Raw genomic sequence first — 15,916 nt, forward strand, 5'->3', positions numbered from 1 at the left:
CATTTTTGTCACGTATTGACCTTTATGTAATTTTTTCAATGTTTTTATATGATCTTTATGTGGTGTGGTGTTAGGAGCAGAGGTAGACATAGACGTAGGTGGGAGGATAGAATCAAGCTCGACATGAGTGAGCTATCTTTGACAGATGACATGACTTCTGATAGGGATCTGTGGAGAACTAGCATTAGAGTAGATGAGTAAGGTGTCCTATGGATCAGATTGTGCATTTTTGTCCCGTATTAACCTTTTTATAATTTTTTCAATGTTTTTTTTTATGATCTTTATGTGGTGTGTGTATGTATGTAGGTGTGTATGTATATGTAGGTATGTGTATGTATTAGTATGTGTATGTATGGTTGTATGCATGTGTTCATGTCTATGTATGGATGTATATTATGTATGTATATATGTTTCCATGTATGTATGTTTATGTATGTATGTTTGTTGATGTCTGTATGTTTGTTTATGTCTGTATGTGTGTATGTATGTATGTTTATGTATGTATGTATGCTTAAGTATTTAGGCATGCGTAATTATGTCTGTATGTATGTATGGTTAGGTATGTTTATATGTAGGCGTGCATGTATGAGGTTTGGCTATGTGAAAGGACCCGTTCATATACATTATAAACGATTCACAATAGTCGATTACATCGCGAGGTATTTGACCTCTATATGATACATTTTACAAACATTGCATTCGTTTTTAAAAGACAAACTTTCTTTACATCAAAAGTTGACGGCATGTGAAATGTCTCGTTCATATTGATTATAAACGATCCATATTAATTGATTTCGTTGCGAGGTTTTGACCTCTATATGAGACGTTTTTCAAAGACTGCATTCATTTTTAAAACAACCATAACCTTTATTTTATCAATAAAGGTTTTAAAAATATTACGTAGATTATCAAATAATAATAATCTGAAATATACTGTTTCAACACGACCATTACATAATGGTTTACAATAGAAATATATTACATCGACATATGTTTCTTGAATGCAGTTTTTACACAATATCATACAAACATGGACTCCAAATCTTGTCCTTATTTTAGTATGCAACAGCGGAAGCTCTTAGTATTCACCTGAAAATAAACATGCTTTAAACGTCAACAAAAATGTTGGTGAGTTATAGGTTTAACCTATATATATCAAATCGTAACAATAGACCACAAGATTTCATATTTCAATACACATCCCATACATAGAGATAAAAATCATTCATATGGTGAACACCTGGTAACCAACATTAACAAGATGCATATATAAGAATATCCCCATCATTCCGGGACACCCTTCGGATATGATATAAATTTCGAAGTACTAAAGCATCCGGTACTTTGGATGGGGTTTGTTAGGCCCAATTGATCTATCTTTAGGATTCGCGTCGATTAGGGTGTCTGTTCCCTAATTCTTAGATTACCAGACTTAATAAAAAGGGGCATATTCGATTTCGATAATTCAACCATAGAATGTAGTTTCACGTACTTGTGTCTATTTTGTAAATCATTTATAAAACCTGCATGTATTCTCATCCCAAAAATATTAGATTTTAAAAGTGGGACTATAACTCACTTTCACAGATATTTCCTTCCTCGGAAATAAGACTTGGCCACGGATTGATTCACGAACCTATACAAATATGTACATATATATCAAAGTATGATCAAAATATAATTACAACCATTTTTATTATGTTTTAAAGATTTGAGTGTATTAAGTCAGCTGTCCTCGTTAGTAACCTACAACTAGTTGTCCACAGTTAGATGTACAGAAATAAATCGATATATATTATCTTGAATCAATCCACAACCCAGTGTATACACATCTCAGGCTAGATCACAACTCAAAGTGTATATATTTTTGGAATCAACCTCAACCTTGTATAGCTAACTCCAACATTGCTGCATATAGAGTGTCTATGGTTGTTCCAAATAATATATATACATGGGTCGATATGATATGTCAAAACATTTGCATACGTGTCTATGATATCCCTAGATTATATAATATATTAGAATACATGTATAATACAATATAAGTTAGCTAGGATATGATTTGTATAGATTTGTTAAACATTTCCCGTAGCTAAAAAGATCAAAAATATCCAATCTTGTTTTACCCATAACTTCTTCATTTTAAATCCGTTTTGAGTGAATAAAATTGCTATGGTTTGATATTGAACTCTATTTTATGAATCTAAACAGAAAAAGTATAGGTTTATAGACAGAAATATAAGTTACAAGTCATTTTTTTAAAGGTAGTCATTTCAGTCGAAAGAACGACGTCTAGATGACCATTTTAGAAAACATACTTCCACATTGAGTTTAACCTTGATTTTTGGATATAGTTTCATGTTCATATGAAAAATCATTTTCCCAGAAGAACAACTTTTAAATCAAAGTTTATCATAGTTTTTAATTATCCAAACCAAAACAGCCCCCGGTTTCACTACGACAGCGTATATCCGATTTTATGGTGTTCATCGTGTTTCCAGGTTTTAAATCATTAAGTTAGCATATCATATAGATATAGAACATGTGTTTATTTGATTTTAAATGTCAAGTTAGAAGGATTAACTTTTGTTTGCGAACAAGTTTAGAATTAACTAAACTATGTTCTAGTGATTACAAGTTTAAACCTTCGAATAAGATAGCTTTATATATATGAATCGAATGATGTTATGAACATCATTACTACATCAAGTTTTCTGGATAAAACTACTAGAAATGAGAAAAATGGATCTAGCTTCAAAGGATCCTTGGATGGCTTGAAAGTTCTTGAAACAGAATCATGACACGAAAACAGTTCAAGTAAGATTTTCACTCGAAATAAGATTGTTATAGTTGTAGAAATTGAATCAACGTTTGAATATGAATATTACCTTGAATTAAAAAGATAACCTACTGTAAATAACAAAGGTTCCTTGATCTTAGATGATTACTTGGAATGGATTAGAAAGCTTGGAAGTAGACTTGCAAACTTGGAAGTATTCTTGATTTTTATGAAACTATACTTATGGAATTTATGAAGAACACTTAGAACTTGAAGATGGAACTTGAGAGAGATCAATTAGATGAAGAAAATTGAAGAATGAAAGTGTTTGTAGGTGTTTTTGGTCGTTGGTATATGGATTAGATATAAAGGATATGTAATTTTGTTTTCATGTAAATAAGTCATGAATGATTACTCATATTTTTGTAATTTTATGAGATATTTTATGCTAGTTGCCAAATGATGGTTCCCACATGTGTTAGGTGACTCACATGGGCTGCTAAGAGCTGATCATTGGAGTGTATATACCAATAGTACATACATCTAAAAGATGTGTATTGTACGAGTACGAATACGTGTGCATACGAGTAGAATTGTTGATGAAACTGAACGAGGATGTAATTGTAAGAATTTTTGTTAAGTAGAAGTATTTTGATAAGTGTCTTGAAGTCTTTCAAAAGTGTATGAATACATATTAAAACACTACATGTATATACATTTTAACTGAGTCGTTAAGTCATCGTTAGTCGTTACATGTAAATGTTGTTTTGAAACCTTTAGGTTAACGATCTTGTTAAATGTTGTTAATCCATTGTTTATTATATCAAATGAGATGTTAAATTGTTACATTATCATGATATTATGATATATATTATATCTTAGTGTGATGACCCAAAAAATTTCGACTAATTTAAACCAATTCTCTATACGATTTATTATTTTGGCACGTTAAACAAAGTCTGTTAGATTGAGTCTCAAAATTTTAGAACTGTTTCATATATACAATTACCTTTGACTACTCTCAACGATTCATGAACAATTATATGTATGTATATATATATATATGTACAAGTAAAAACGACTTTCCTACAGTAAAACCCTAGTTGCTACAGTAAAAATTACTTTGCTACAGTAAAACACTATTTGCTACAGTGAACCCGTATTTTGCTACAGTGCTACAGTAACCACTATTTGCTACAGTAAATACTATTTGCTACAGTAAACACTGTTTGCTACGGTAAACACTATTTGGGTGGTCAATTGTCTATATGAAACATATTTCAATTAATCAAGTCTTAACAAGTTTGATTGCTTAACATGTTGGAAACATTTAATCATGTAAATATCAATCTCAATTAATATATATAAACATGGAAAAGTTCGGGTCACTACAGCTAAGTCCTAGGTACGTAGGACCCTTTGAAATCACCGAAAGAATTGGAGCAGTTGCTTATCGATTAAAGCTACCGCAAGAACTTAATAGTGTTCACGACACATTTCACGTGTCAAATTTGAAGAAATGTTTAGCTGAAGAGGATGTCGTAATTCCTCTTGACGAAATACGAATTAATGATAAACTCCATTTTGTCGAAGAACCTGTTGAAATCATGGACCGTGAGGTCAAACAATTAAAACAAAGCAAAATACCGATAGTTAGAGTTCGTTGGAACGCAAGACGAGGACCCGAGTTTACTTGGGAACGTGAAGATCAAATGAAGCAAAAGTATCCACATTTGTTCACTGATATCGCTCATGAAACAGGTACTACTCAAAATTTCGGGACGAAATTTTCTTTAACGGGGAGGTACTGTGATGACCCGAAAAATTTCGACTAATTTAAACCAATTCTCTATACGATTTATTATTTTGGCACGTTAAACAAAGTCCGTTAGATTGAGTCTCAAAATTTTAGAACTGTTTCATATATACAATTACCTTTGACTACTCTCAACGATTCATGAACAATTATATGTATGTATATATATATATATATATGTACAAGTAAAAACGACTTTCCTACAGTAAAACCCTAGTGTCTACAGTAAACACTATTTGCTACAGTAACACTATTTGCTACAGTAAAACACTATTTGCTACAGTAACACTATTGCTACAGTAAACACTATTTGATGTCGACGAATTAGCAAACAAAAACGGAAAAGGCGGCCATGCGATCGCATGGCAAAAACACTGAAAACTCATGCGATCGCATGAGCTACAGTAAATCGAAAAGTAATATAAATACGCAGTTTGTTCGACGAACTCTTTCACATTAACTCTCAATATTTATATTTATATTATAATTATAATTTTAAATTTAAGTTTAATAATAATAAGGTATATACGAGGGTGTTTTTAATTCGGGTTTCAAACCGCTTTAAGCTAAGGAAATATTAGGTATTATTCGGGGTATTGTTCTTAAATCCAAGGCCAACCATACAGTCGTCTACCATCATTACGTCTACGCAATTTGCCTATAATATTGAATCGTAATATTGAACTGTGAGTTTATAGTCTCCTTTTTTAAATACTTTAAATATTTTTGGGCTGAGAATACATGCAATTTATTTTAAACGCGATAAGACACAAGTACATACTAAATTCTACACTGAGTTAAACCGAGAATCCCTTAGCTTTGGTAACTAGTAGCTGCCAGTACATAGGATATGGACTGGTGGGCGCGAATAATTGTATATGGATCCATAGGGCTTGACATCCCCGTCCGAGCTAGAGCGCTAGCCTTTTAACGGACGTATGTTATTTGAGTTTAAGACACATTGGTTTGCGTGTATTAAAATGAATGGGGTAATTATCACTATAGCGTTAAGTTTAGTTACCAGGGTGCTCTGTTACGTAGAATCTATTGATAAACTTTTGATGAAATCTTGTGGTCTATCTTTATATATGTTTATGACTCGAGCAATTAAACAAATAACTCACCAACATTCGTGTTGACTTTTTAGCATGTTTTATTCTCAGGTCCTTAGAATGCTTCCGCTGTGATGTGCTTGTTGCCTGCATGGAGTCTCTCATGCTTTGTACAAAGTTTATTGCATTCAAAATAAAACTGCGTTGTGTAATAAATAATTGGACTGTGATGTCAACCTGTAAATTAAAGACTTATGTATTTTGGGGTTTTGCTTATACCTAAGCACTTGCCCACATGTTTATAACTTTCTATGTTTAGAAAGTCACTTATTTTAATGAATGCAATATTTTATCAAAACGTATCATATAGAGGTCAAAACCTCACTGTGGAATCAATGATTAACGTGCCGCGTCAATAGCGATTTTGACGGGTCGTTACAGTTGGTATCCGAGCTTGAGGTCATAGGGAACCAGAAATTACATTAGTGTGTTTAACTGGTAATTGTTAGGATGCATTAGTGAGTCTGGACTATGACCATATTTGTTTTTATTGATTTTTGCTTATCATTTGGTCAAAAACATTATATGTAATATATTTATATGCTAACGTAATTGTTGTTTCAATTATGTGATAGATGACTTCCTCTAATCCTATCATTTTGTACGACTCGGAATCGGACACTGAATCTATTCTATCCACAACTGAAAAGGGCGTTCCAATACCTATTAAAGAAGAAATTGTGTTAGCCGGGGAATCTCAACTCCCGGTAAACCCATAGGAGGTTCCAGCTCCACCAAACTCTAGTTTTCCGGAGCCACAGTATCGTTGGCATGGACCCATGATCCCTGGAGTAAACGAGGATCGTCCATTTCTAAACAAATATGGACATTGGTCCAGATATACCGCCAACGGGCGGGTTGTGCCGATTACGCCTGGCAGATTTCGGTTCATGACCACCGGTACATATTCTTGCAGTTCGTCATCATATTCTCCTACACATGACTCAGACAGTTCGTCATCAGACGAGATCAGTAAGGAGGAGGATTTCGCTAATGAAATAAAAGAGATCATTAAGAAGAAATTCCAACTTGCTATAGATAATAAAAACAACCACAATAATAAAATGTCCTTAATTATTAAAAAAGAACAGGACCATTCGATCCGTAACCACCCTTATTGTATTAAACCCACTGAGGCAACGGGTACCTCAAAACCCCAACCAAAAATAAAATACACTGCCAGAATGTCTGTCGGACCATGTGCACACAAACAATTGGCAGAGAGAACCAAATGGGAAGAAGTTTCTGATAGTTCTGAATAAACGACCTCGCAACCATAAATCTTCCATGCGCTATTTTATTGCTTATGTGTGCTACTCTATCTTGTTATGTAAAATAAGCATATGTAAAATATCAGTATTGTATGGTATTGTATTATTTTGGTTTATTAATAATAAATGCATGGAATGATTATTTGTATTATTACTACTTCTTATTATTATTATTACATAATAATGTAGTAACTCGCTATAATTTTTCATAGTGGAATATTATTAGGATTTTAGTAGTTAATTCCTTGTACTAGCTATTATGTATGAACTTAACGGGTAGGTAATACCCTAGAAATAATTATAAAATGCTAATAAGAAGAAAAGGCTTTTATAATAATCGGTTCATATTATTAATATGCTACGATTAACTATTGACAACTCATTTTACCTATAATATTCTATATGATTAAATTATATCTGTTGTGTTTATTGAAGAAACATGTCTCAAATGTCGGATGCTGAGTTTGAGCAACTAGTCGAGAAACGTGTGAATGAAAGAATTGCTGCAGCCGAGGCAGTAAAAGCAACAGCCGAAGCAGCAGCCGTAAACACAAACTCACGAAACGGATGCTCATACAAAACTTTTCAAGGATGCAAACCACAGACGTTTAGTGGAACCGAGGGACCAGTCGGTTTAACCCGATGGTTTGAAAAGATGGAGTCCGTTTTCAAAATCAGTAATTGTGCGAACGGAGACAAGTCAAAGTATGCTTCGTGTACGTTGTAAGATGGTGCACTTACTTGGTGGAACAATTATGCTAAAGCATAAGGAATAGATATGGCATATGATATCTCTTGGGAAGAACTGAAAAAGATGCTAATCGAGGAGTACTGTCCTCGAAACGAGATCAGAAAAATGGAATCTGAGTTACGTAATCTGAAGGTTATCGGTGCGAATCTCAATAACTATGAAAAGCGTTTCATGGAACTAGCCTTGTTGTGTCCCGAATTGGTGCTAAACGAGAAACGAAAGATAGAAATGTATATTGACGGTTTATCGATCAATATCAAAGGAAATGTTACATCGTCCAAACCAAATACGATGCAGGAAGCCATGACAATGGCACACCAACTCATGGACCAGATCACAGAGAGTTCGATTAAGGCACCAATTACCGAAGTCAAGACAACTGAAGGAAAGAGGAAATGGGAAGACTATAAGGGCAAAAGTACTCACCTGAAGAAACAAGAAACTTTTAAAGGTAAACAAGATGGGGCAACTGCAAGTCCAAACTATAAGGGACCTCATTCGTTCTGCAAAAGGTGTTACACACATCATGCAGGCTATTGCCAAGTGGTCTGTGATAAGTGCAACAAGAAAGGACATGTGGCGAAAGATTGTTATGCCACCATTTCTGAAGTAAAGACAAAATTGACCGATGTCAAGAAATGTTATGGATGCGGGAAGTCTGGTCACTTTATAAATCAATGCCCTGATAAGGAGAAGAACAAAGAACCCGCACGTGGGAGGGCATTTAATGTTAGTGCCAGTAAAGCACGTGAGGATCCTAATCTTGTCACGGGTACGTTTACTGTTAATAATCAACTAGCTTCTATTATGTTTGATACGGGTGCTGATAGAAGTTATATGTGTAAAGACTTTAGTTTTAAACTAAAATGTGCATCATTACCTCTAGACGATAAATATACTATTGAATTAGCTAATGGTAAACTGATAAAAGCCGATAAAATTTGCCATGGTTGCGAAATGAATCTCGCTGGTGAAACCTTCAAAATCGATTTGATACCCGTAGAACTAGGAAGTTTTGACGTAATCGTTGGCATGGACTGGATGTCCAAAACAAGAGCGGAAGTTGTTTGCGCTGAGAAAGCAATTCGCATCCCTCGTAAGGATGAAACGTCATTAATGATTTATGGGGAGAAGAGCAACTCAAAGCTGAACTTTATCAGCTGTATGAAGGCCCAGAAACTTATAAGAAAAGGTTGTTATGCTATTCTGGCACACGTAAAGAAGATCGATACTAAAGAAAGAAGCATTAATGACATGCCGGTTGTAAGAGAATATCCCGGAGTATTTCCAGAAGAATTACCTGGGCTACCTCCACACAGATGTGTAGAATTCCAGATTGATCTCATATCAGGAGCTGCACCTGTAGCCCGATCTCCATATAGACTTGCACCTTCAGAAATGCAAGAATTACAAGACCAGTTGCAAGAATTATCGGACCATGGATTTATTCGTCCTAGTTTTTCACCTTGGGGTGCTCCTATTCTGTTCGTCAAGAAGAAGGATGGATCTATGAGAATGTGCATAGATTACCGAGAATTAAATAAATTAACGATCAAGAATCGGTACCCATTACCGAGGATTGATGATTTGTTTGATCAATTGCAAGGATCAAGTGTTTATTCTAAGATTGATCTACGCTCCGGATATCATCAGCTGAGAGTGAAGGAAGAAGATGTTCCTAAAACAGCGTTCAGAACCCGTTACGGTCACTATGAATTTTTAGTCATGCCTTTTGGATTGAATAATGCTCCAGCAGTATTCATGGATCTAATGAATCGCATCTGTAGACCGTATTTAGACAAATTTGTCATTGTTTTTATCGACGACATATTGATTTACTCGAAGAACATGAGCAACACTTAAGACTGGTACTAGAGATACTCAAGAAAGAAGAATTGTACGCAAAATTTTCGAAGTGTGATTTCTGGTTACAAGAAGTACAATTTTTGGGCCATGTTGTCAGTAAACATGGAATTAAAGTTGACCCCGCCAAGATCGAAGCCATTAGTAAATGGGAAACACCGAAGACTCCAACACAAATCCGCCAATTCTTAGGTCTTGCTGGTTACTACCGAAGATTCATTCAAGATTTCTCTAGAATCGCCAAACCCTTAACTGCATTGACTCAAAAGGGAAAGAAGTATGATTGGTCCACGGAACAGGAATCCTCATTCCAGTTATTAAAGAAGAAGTTAACGTCTGCACCCATTTTGTCATTATCGGAAGGAAATGATGATTTCGTGATCTATTGTGACGCTTCGCGCCAAGGTTTAGGATGTGTATTAATGCAACGCACAAAAGTTATCGCATATGCCTCACGACAACTAAAAATTCATGAAAAGAACTATACGACGCACGATTTGGAACTTTGAGCAGTAGTTTTTGCACTCAAAATATGGAGACACTATTTATATGGCACCAAGTGTACAGTGTACACCGACCATAAGAGTCTTCAGCATATTTTTGATCAAAAACAACTCAATATGAGGCAACGTCGCTGGGTAGAGTTGTTAAACGATTACGATTGTGAAATCCGTTACCACCCCGGAAAAGCTAATGTTGTAGCTGATGCCCTAAGTCGAAAAGAAAGAGTAAAACCTCTTAGGGTCCGAGCTTTGAATATTACAATTCGTACTGATCTCACAAAGCAAATTCAAGCAGCACAGTTAGAAACTTTAAAAGAAGAAAACGAAAAAGGTGAAATGAGCAAAGGGTTAGAAAAACAACTTGAAGTAAAAGCCGATGGAACCCTGTATTTTGCTGGTAGGATATGGGTACCAAGACATGGTAACCTAAGGCAACTAGTACTAGATGAAGCACACAAAACGAGGTACTCAATTCACCCAGGAAATGGGAAAATGTACCACGATCTCAAGAAGTTCTATTGGTGGCCTAATATGAAGACAGAAATTGCTACTTATGTAAGCAAATGTTTGACGTGTGCAAAGGTTAAAGCTGAGCACCAAAAGCCGTCAGGATTACTGCAACAGCCAGAAATTCCGCAGTGGAAATGGGAAAGAATAACCATGGATTTCATTACGAAATTGCCAAGGACTGCAAGTAGTCATGATACTATTTGGGTGATAGTTGATCGTCTAACTAAATCAGCTCACTTCCTACCAATAAAGGAGACAGACAGTATGGAGAAATTAGCACGCCTATATTTGAAGGAAGTAGTTTCCAGGCATGGTGTACCCATCTCCATCATATCTGATCGCGACACTCGATTCACATCACATTTTTGGCAATCATTACAAAAAGCATTGGGAACTCGATTAGATATGAGCACCGCTTATCACCCACAGACAGATGGTCAAAGTGAAAGAACAATACAAACATTGGAAGACATGTTACGGGCATGCATGATTGACTTTGGAACCAGTTGGGATCGACACTTACCGTTGGTAGAATTTTCATACAATAACAGCTATCATACGAGCATCAACGCAGCACCATTTGAAGCACTTTACGGTAGAAAGTGCAGATCTCCTATCTGTTGGAGTGAAGTAGGAGAAAGACAACTTACTGGACCAGAAATTATTCACGAAACCACCGAAAAGATCATTCAAATACAACAGCGATTGAAAACGGCCATGAGTCGCCAAAAGAGTTATGCTGATGTAAGAAGAAAATCGCTAGAATTTCAAGTGAGCGACAAAGTCATGTTGAAAGTGTCACCCTGGAAAGGCGTTGTACGATTCGGTAAACGAGGAAAGCTAATGAAATGTCCCGTTCTTATTGATTAAAAACGTTCCATATTAATTGATTTCGTTGCGAGGTTTTGACCTCTATATGAGACGTTTTTCAAAGACTGCATTCATTTTAAAACAAACCATAACCTTTATTTCATCAATAAAGGTTTAAAAAGCTTTACGTAGATTATCAAATAATGATAATCTAAAATATCCTGTTTACACACGACCATTACATAATGGTTTACAATACAAATATGTTACAACAAAATAAGTTTCTTGAATGCAGTTTTTACACAATATCATACAAGCATGGACTCCAAATCTCGTCCTTATTTAAGTATGCGACAGTGGAAGCTCTTAATAATCACCTGAGAATAAACATGCTTAAAACGTCAACAAAAATGTTGGTGAGTTATAGGTTTAACCTATATATATCAAATCGTAACAATAGATCACAAGATTTCATATTTCAATACACATCCCATACATAGAGATAAAAATCATTCATATGGTGAACACCTGGTAACCGACATTAACAAGATGCATATATATAAGAATATCCCCATCATTCCGGGACACCCTTCGGATATGATATAAATTTCGAAGTACTAAAGCATCCGGTACTTTGGATGGGGTTTGTTAGGCCCAATAGATCTATCTTTAGGATTCGCGTCAATTAGGGTGTCTGTTCCCTAATTCTCAGATTACCAGACTTAATAAAGAGGGGCATATTCAATTTCGATAATTCAACCATAGAATGTAGTTTCACGTACTTGTGTCTATTTTATAAATCATTTATAAAACCTGCATGTATTCTCATCCCAAAAATATTAGATTTTAAAAGTGGGACTATAACTCACTTTCACAGATTTTTACTTCGTCGGGAAGTAAGACTTGGCCACTGGTTGATTCACGAACCTATAACAATATATACATGTATATCAAAGTATGTTCAAAATATATTTACAACACTTTTAATATATTTTGATGTTTTAAGTTTATTAAGTCAGCTGTCCTCGTTAGTAACCTACAACTAGTTGTCCACAGTTAGATGTATAGAAATAAATCGATAAATATTATCTTGAATCAATCCACGACCCAGTGTATACGTATCTCAGTATTGATCACAACTCAAACTATATATATTTTGGAATCAACCTCAACCCTGTATAGCTAACTCCAACATTCACATATAGAGTGTCTATGGTTGTTCCGAAATATATATAGATGTGTCGACATGATAGGTCGAAACATTGTATACGTGTCTATGGTATCTCAAGATTACATATTATACAATAGAAGTTGATTAAGTTATGGTTGGAATAGATTTGTTACCAATTTTCACGTAGCTAAAATGAGAAAAATTATCCAATCTTGTTTTACCCATAACTTCTTCATTTTAAATCCGTTTTGAGTGAATCAAATTGCTATGGTTTCATATTGAACTATATTTTATGAATCTAAACAGAAAAAGTATAGGTTTATAGTCGGAAAAATAAGTTACAAGTCGTTTTTGTAAAGGTAGTCATTTAAGTCGAAAGAACGACGTCTAGATGACCATTTTAGAAAACATACTTCCACTTTGAGTTTAACCATAATTTTTGGATATAGTTTCATGTTCATAATAAAAATCATTTTCTCAGAATAACAACTTTTAAATCAAAGTTTATCATAGTTTTTAATTAACTAACCCAAAACAGCCCGCGGTGTTACTACGACGACGTAAATCCGGTTTTACGGTGTTTTTCGTGTTTCCAGGTTTTAAATCATTAAGTTAGCATATCATATAGATATAGAACACGTGTTTAGTTGATTTTAAAAGTCAAGTTAGAAGGATTAACTTTTGTTTGCGAACAAGTTTAGAATTAACTAAACTATGTTCTAGTGATTACAAGTTTAAACCTTCGAATAAGATAGCTTTATATGTATGAATCGAATGATGTTATGAACATCATTACTACCTTAAGTTCCTTGGATAAACCTACTGGAAAAGAGAAAAATGGATCTAGCTTCAATGGATCCTTGGATGGCTCGAAGTTCTTGAAGCAGAATCATGACACGAAAATAAGTTCAAGTAAGATCATCACTTGAAATAAGATTGTTATAGTTATAGAAATTGAACCAAAGTTTGAATATGATTATTACCTTGTATTAGAATGATAACCTACTGTAAGAAACAAAGATTTCTTGAGGTTGGATGATCACCTTACAAGATTGAAAGTGAGCTAGCAAACTTGAAAGTATTCTTGATTTTATGTAACTAGAACTTGTAGAATATATGAAGAACACTTAGAACTTGAAGATAGAACTTGAGAGAGATCAATTAGATGAAGAAAATTGAAGAATGAAAGTGTTTGTAGGTGTTTTTGGTCGTTGGTGTATGGATTAGATATAAAGGATATGTAATTTTGTTTTCATGTAAATAAGTCATGAATGATTACTCATATTTTTGTAATTTTATGAGATATTTCATGCTAGTTGCCAAATGATGGTTCCCACATGTATTAGGTGACTCACATGAGCTGCTAAGAGCTGATCATTGGAGTGTATATACCAATAGTACATACATCTAAAAGCTGTGTATTGTACGAGTACGAATACGGGTGCATACGAGTAGAATTGTTGATGAAACTGAACGAGGATGTAATTGTAAGCATTTTTGTTAAGTAGAAGTATTTTGATAAGTGTATTGAAGTCTTTCAAAAGTGTATAAATACATATTAAAACACTACATGTATATACATTTTAACTGAGTCGTTAAGTCATCGTTAGTCGTTACATGTAAGTGTTGTTTTGAAACCTTTAGGTTAACGATCTTGTTAATTGTTGTTAACCCAATGTTTATAATATCAAATGAGATTTTAAATTATTATATTATCATGATATTATCATGTATGAATATCTCTTAATATGATATATATACATTAAATGTCTGTACAACGATAATCGTTACATATATGTCTCGTTTAAAAATCATTAAGTTAGTAGTCTTGTTTTTACATATGTAGTTCATTGTTAATATACTTAATGATATGTTTACTTATCATAGTATCATGTTAACTATATATATATCCATATATATGTCATCATATAATTTTTACAAGTTTTAACGTTCGTGAATCACCTGTCAACTTGGGTGGTCAATTGTCTATATGAAACATATTTCAATTAATCAAGTCTTAACAAGTTTGATTGCTTAACATGTTGGAAACATTTAATCATGTAAATATCAATCTCAATTAATATATATAAACATGGAAAAGTTCGGGTCACTACAGTACCTACCCGTTAAATAAATTTCGTCCCGAAATTTTAAGCTGTTGAAGGTGTTGACGAATCTTCTGGAAATAGATGCGGGTATTTCTTCTTCATCTGATCTTCACACTCCCAGGTGAACTCGGGTCCTCTACGAGCATTCCATCGAACCTTAACAATTGGTATCTTGTTTTGCTTAAGTCTCTTAACCTCACGATCCATTATTTCGACGGGTTCTTCGATGAATTGAAGTTTTTCGTTGATTTGGATTTCATCTAATGGAATAGTGAGATCTTCTTTAGCAAAACATTTCTTCAAATTCGAGACGTGAAAAGTGTTATGTACAGCCGCGAGTTGTTGAGGTAACTCAAGTCGGTAAGCTACTGGTCCGACACGATCAATAATCTTGAATGGTCCAATAAACCTTGGATTTAATTTCCCTCGTTTACCAAATCGAACAACGCCTTTCTAAGGTGCAACTTTAAGCATGACCATCTCTCCAATTTCAAATTCTATATCTTTTCTTTTAATGTCAGCGTAGCTCTTTTGTCGACTTTGGGCGGTTTTCAACCGTTGTTGAATTTGGATGATCTTCTCGGTAGTTTCTTGTATAATCTCCGGACCCGTAATCTGTCTATCCCCTACTTCACTCTAACAAATCGGAGACCTGCACTTTCTACCATAAAGTGCTTCAAACGGCGCCATCTCAATGCTTGAATGGTAGCTGTTGTTGTAGGAAAATTCTGCTAACGGTAGATGTCGATCCCAACTGTTTCCGAAATCAATAACACATGCTCGTAGCATGTCTTCAAGCGTTTGTATCATCCTTTTGCTCTGCCCATCAGTTTGTGGATGATAGGCAGTACTCATGTCTAGACGAGTTCCTAATGCTTGCTGTAATGTCTGCCAGAATCTTGAAATAAATCTGCCATATCTATCAGAGATAATAGAGATTGGTATTCCATGTCTGGAGACGACTTCCTTCAAATACAGTCGTGCTAACTTCTCCATCTTGTCATCTTCTCTTATTGGCAGGAAGTGTGCTGATTTGGTGAGACGATCAACTATTACCCAAATAGTATCAAAACCACTTGCAGTCCTTGGCAATTTAGTGATGAAATCCATGGTAATGTTTTCCCATTTCCATTCTGGGATTTCGGGTTGTTGAAGTAGACCTGATGGTTTCTGATGCTCAGCTTTGACCTTAGAACACGTCAAACATTCTCCTACGTATTTA

The sequence above is a fragment of the Rutidosis leptorrhynchoides genome, chromosome 1, assembly GCF_046630445.1.
Source record: "Rutidosis leptorrhynchoides isolate AG116_Rl617_1_P2 chromosome 1, CSIRO_AGI_Rlap_v1, whole genome shotgun sequence".
Taxonomy (NCBI): Eukaryota; Viridiplantae; Streptophyta; class Magnoliopsida; order Asterales; family Asteraceae; genus Rutidosis; species Rutidosis leptorrhynchoides.